Below are 6,000 nucleotides of genomic sequence, written 5' to 3' on the forward strand. Positions count from 1 at the left end.
GAAGGCGGGAGGAGAAGGGGGCAACAGAGGATGAGATGATTAGATGGCATCACTAACTCAATGGATATGAATGTGAGCAAACTGAGATAGTGGAGGATAGAGGAGCCTGGTGTGCTGCAGTCCATGGGGTCACAAAGAGTCAGACATGACTTAGCAGTTCAGTTCAGTTCGGTTGCTCAGTCATGTCCGACTCTTTGCAACCCCATGAATCACAGCATGCCAGGCCTCCCTGTCCATTACCAACTCCTGGAGTTTACCCAAACTCATGTCCATCGAGTCGGTGATGCCATCCAGCCATCTCATCCTTTGTCATCCCCTTCTCCTCCTGCCCCCAATCCCTCCCAGCATCAGGGTCTTTTCCAATGAGTCAACTCTTCTCATGAGGTGGCCGAAGTATTGGAGTTTCAGCTTCAGCATCAGTCTTTCCAATGAACCCCAGGACTTATCTCCTTTAGGATGGATTGGTTGGATCTCCTTGCAGTCCAAGGGACTCTCAAGAGTCTTCTCCAATACCACAGCTCAAAAGCATCAATTCTTCAGCACTCAGCTTTCTTCACAGTCCAACTCTCACATCCATACATGACCACTGGAAAAACCATAGCCTTGACTAGATGGACCTTTGTTGGCAAAGTAATGTCTCTGCTTTTCAATATACTATCCAGGTTGGTCATAACTTTCCTTCCAAGGAGTAAGCATCTTTTAATTTCATGGATGCAGTCACCATCTGTAGTGATTTTGGAGCCCAAAAATGGAAAACCACTTTAGTATTCTTGCCTTGAGAACCCCATGAACAGTATGAAAAGGCAAAATGATAGGATATTGAAAGAGGAACTCCCCAGCTCAGTAAGTGCCCAATATGCTACTGGAGATCAGTGGAGAAATAACTCCAGAAAGAATGAAGGGATGGAGCCAAAACAAAAACAATACCATACATCAACGATGTATGTTTATGTATGGCAAAACCAATACAATATTGTAAAGTAATTAGCCTCCAATTAAATTAATTTATATTAAAAATAAATAAAATTAAAAAAAAATACCCAGTTGTGGATGTGACTGGTGATAGAAGCAAGGTTCAATGCTATAAAGAGCAATATTGCATAGGAACCTGGAATGTTAGGTCCATGAATCAAGGCAAATTGGAAGTGGTCAAACAGGAGATGGCAAGAATGAACGTTGACATTCTAGGAATCAGCAAACTAAAATGGACTGGAATAGGTGAATTTAACTCAGATGACCATTATATCTACTACTGTGGGCAGGAATCCCTTAGAAGAAATGGAGTAGCCATCATGGTCAACAAAAGAGTCCAGAATGCAGTACTCAGATGCAATCTCAAAAATGACAGAATGATCTCTGTTCATTTCCAAGGCAAACCATTCAATATCACAGTAATCCAAGTCTATGCCCCAACCAGTAATGCTGAAGAAGCTGAAGTTGAACGGTTCTATGAAGTCCTACAAGGCCTTTTAGAACTAACACCCAAAAAAGATGTCCTTTTCATTATAGGGGACTGGAATGCAAAAGTAGGAAGTCAAGAAACACCTGGAGTGACAGGCAAATTTAGCCTTGGAATACAGAATGAAGCAGGGCAAAGGCTAATAGAGTTCTTCCAAGAGAACACACTGGTTATGGCAAACACCCTCTTTCAACAACACAAGAGAAGACTCTACACATGGACATCGCCAGATGGTCAACACCGAAATCAGATTGATTATATTCTTTGCAGCCAAAGATGGAGAAGATAGATGACTGACTCTATACGGTCAGCAAAAACAAGACTAGGAGCTGACTGTGGCTCAGATCATGAACTCCTTATTGCCAAATTCAGACTTAAATTGAAGAAAATAGGGAAAACCACTAGACCATTCAGATCAGTTCAGTTCAGTATGACCTAAATCAAATCCCTTATGACTTAGCAACTTATCAGCAATTGACATGTATCTCTATGTAGTTCAGCCTAACTCACAAGCTAAGTTAGATTCCATGTGGATATTTGAGCCAAAGGGAGCAGCTGATAATGAGTCACTCCTTTAACTGGTGTTCTTATATTTATGTTTTGACACTAGAAGTGTGCCAAACCTGAAGCCAAACTGAAGCTCCAGGACAAGCAAAGAGGTCTCTTTCACAGAAAGACTATGGGTAGTGACTCAGTTGCTATCTGCACAGGGCCCTAGTTGTGGATTCCTGCCAAGAACCATCTTTCTGATTATCATAGTCTTGTGGGCTTTAACAGTGCAAGTTTACCTGGCTGCAAGAGCTAGGCAATGAAGGGGGTTGGATTATAGCTGCAAAAATTGGGGTGAAAACCAGCTGTGAAAACCAGGGCACCAGCTGCATATAAAGCTCCTTTTTAGTAGACACTGGTGGGCTGGGCATGGCAGAGGGAGAATATGAAGATAGCACCTCTGTGATCCCTGGAAAGGACTGCTGTTAGCTCCTAATTAAGGACTGCTATATAGAAACCTGACCTTCAGACTTCAGCCCTGATGATTACCTAATAGGTCTCTTTCACAGAAAGACTGAGATCCTGGGCCTGTTGCCTCTTGTGCCCTGGGGGTGGTATTTGTTTAAGAATTCTTTCTTCATGGTTTACAGTCTCGTGAGAACCACAAGTGTAGGTCCTACTGGTCACCAGAGCCACAAAAACCAGAGTGCCAGATAGAGATATGAAGTCCTTTGTGGGACCCCAATTATTATGGTCCCATGGGACCAAAAACACAAGCTTCCCTGGCCCCTAGAGTCAGGCAGCCAGGAAATGTCCCCTGGGTAGCAGCTGCAGAGATCAAGGCACCAGGCACATAAAAAAATTCCCCTTCTCCAAGATACTGGTACTCTAAAGCATGACAAAGCGAGAGAGAAAAGATAGTACCTTGCAGTCTTTGTCCCTGGAGAATGTTCCAGGAAGCTTCTAGAATATGTTAAATTAGATGCCTGCCCATCAGGGAAATGCTTATTGTAAGCAAATTATCCCTCTGTACTCTAAGTATGGGAGAAATTTGCTGTGTCTGAGCTGGATTCAGAAGTGGGTAAGTCTGAGCTTGGGTCCTTTAAGAGCTGTCTCTCAGTTTGCTGCAATTTTATGGATCTCAGGACACAGCCTTGTTAATTTTTATAGTTGGATGTTTTGGGGTCTTTTCTCTTTGGTACAAATTCTAAAAGTTGAAGTGCCTGATGTGGAGTTTACACTATTTGCTCCTTAGGGAGAAGCTCTGGCTTTTGAGTTTTCTCCTGGGTGTAGGCATGGGGTTTATGGTGAGACTGTGTTCCAGGCTCTTCTACACACTTCAGTGTGGTTTTGTTCTTGTTTTCCCAATGTGAAGTCATCACTCAGCAGCCTTTAGGTTTCCTTTAAGAAGAAACTGTTCCATATGTAGCTGTAGACTCAGTGTATCCATGGGAGAAGGTCATTTCAGGATATTTCCATGTCACTATCTTGAACTGGAAGCAAATTGGAGTCACAGAGCTGAAGAATATAATAGCTAACAGAAAAATGCACTAGAGGGGTTCACAGTAGAAAAAAATAAAGCATAGGAAAATAACTAGTCAACTTGAAGAAAAGGCAGTGTAATTCATTCAATCAGAGCAGCCAAAAGAGAAAAGAATGAAAAAAAGTGAAAATAGCTTAAGGGCTTATGGACATCAAGCTAAATAATGTTCACATTATTGGGGTCCCCAAAGAATAAGAGAGAAAGGGGCAGAAATCTTGTTTGAAGAAATAATGGCTTAAACCTTTATCAACCTGGATAAGGAAATAGACATCCGGATCTGTTAAACCCATACAATTCCAAATAAGATGAATCCAAAGAGACCATCAAGACACATTATACTTAAAATATCAAAGTTAAAGACAAGAACAGAATATTAAAAGCAGCAAGAGGAAAGCAACTTGTTATGTACAAAGGAACCCCCATAACACTATTAACAGATTTTTTCAGCAGAAACATTGCAGGCCAAAAGAGAGTAGCACAAAGGAAAAAGAAAAACTTCCAACCAAGAATGCACTACCCAGTAAAGTTAAAATTCAGAATTGAAGGAGAGATAACGAGGTTTCCAGGCAAGCAAAAACTAAAGGAGATCATTACCACTAAAGCAGCCTTATGAGAAATGATAAAGGGACTTCCTTAGGTTGAAAAGAAAGGGCACTAATTAGTAACAAGAAAACAAAGAAAGGGTAAATCTCACTGAGAAGGTAAATGTAAAGGTAAATTTAGTGGTTAATCACTCATAAAGCTAGTAAAAATTTAAAAGACAAAAGTAGTAATAAAAGCTATGATTACATTAATTATTTAAGGAATACAAAAGATAAAAAGATGTAAAATGTGCCATCAAAAATGTAAAATATTAGGGGAGGACAGTAAAAATGTTGAACTTTAAATTAAAATGGGATTAAACTTACATTGTTATCAACTTAAACTATTATAGATACAAGTTGTTATATGTAACTCTTATCATTACCACAACGCAAAATCTTATAGTAAATACACAAAAAATAGAGAAAGGAGTATAAGCATATCACTAAAGAAAGTCTTTAAATCACAAAGAAGAGCAAGAGAAGAAAGGAACAGAAAAGAACTACAAAAAACAACCATAAAAAATGAACGAAATAGCAGTAAGTATTAACCTATCATTGCTTTAAATAAAAATTAACTAAATTCACTGATTCAAAGACATTACAGTGGTAGGATGGACCCATCAATATGTTACCCACAAAGAACTTTCCATGTAAAGACAGATACAGACTGAAAGTGAAGGGATAGGAATAGATATTCCATGAAAATGGAAACCAAAAGAAAACTGAAGTAACTATACATAGATCAGACAAAATAGACTTTAAAACAAAGACTGTAATAAGAGACAGACACAGATAGGCATTACATAACAATGAAGAGGTCAATAATAAGAGGATATAACGTTTGTAAATCTTTATGCATCCAACACAGGAGTACCTCAGTATATAAAGGAAATATAAAAAGACCTAAAAGGATGTGCTCTCTTGTTACTTTTATTCAACATAGTTTTGGAAGTCCTAGCCAGAGCAATTAGGCAGAAGAAAGAAATTAACAGCATCCAAGTTGGAAAGGACGGAGAAGGCAATGGCACCCCACTCCAGTACTTTTGCCTAGAAAATCCCATGGATGGAGGAGCCTGGTGGGCTGCAGTCCATGGGGTCGCGAAGAGTCGGACATGACTGAGCGACTTCACCTTCACTTTTCCCTTTCATGCACTGGAGAAGGAAATGGCAACCCACTCCAGTGTTCTTGCCTGGAGAATCCCAGGGATGGGGAAACCTGGTGGGCTGCCGTCTATGGGGTCGCACAGAGTCGGACATGACTAAAGCGACTTAGCAGCAGCAGCAAGTTGGAAAGGAAGGAATAGAACTGTCTCTATTTGCAGATAACATGATACTCATACAGAAAAATCTTAAGGATTTCATTAAGAAACTTAGAAATAATAAACAAATCCAGTTAAGTTGAAGGATGCAGAATCAATATACAAAAATCTGTTGCATTTCTATATACTAATAACGAACTACCAGAAAGAGAAAGGAAGAGATCGTGTTTACAATTGCATCAAGGAAAGAAAATATCTAGGAAAAAATTTAACTGAGAAAATAAAAGTCCAATACATGAAAACCATGACATTAATGAACAAAACTGAAGACGACACAAATAAATGGAAAGATAGCACATGCTCATGGATTGGAAGAATCAATATTGTTAAGATGTCCATAGTACTCAAAGCAATCTATAGATTCAGTGCAATCCCTATCAAAATTCCAATGGCATTTTTCCCCCAAATAGGAGAAATAACCCCCAAGTTTGTGTGGGGCTACAAAAGATCCTGAACAGCCAATATAATCTTGGGAAAGAAGACCAAAACTGGAGGTTATCATGTTCCCTGATTTCAAACTACATTACAAAGCTATAGTAATCAAAAGAGTATGCTATTGGCACAAAAGCAGACACAGATCAACGGAACAGAATAGAGAACCCAGAA

This window comes from Bubalus kerabau, chromosome 9 (genome assembly GCF_029407905.1).
Source record: "Bubalus kerabau isolate K-KA32 ecotype Philippines breed swamp buffalo chromosome 9, PCC_UOA_SB_1v2, whole genome shotgun sequence".
Classification (NCBI taxonomy): domain Eukaryota; kingdom Metazoa; phylum Chordata; class Mammalia; order Artiodactyla; family Bovidae; genus Bubalus; species Bubalus kerabau.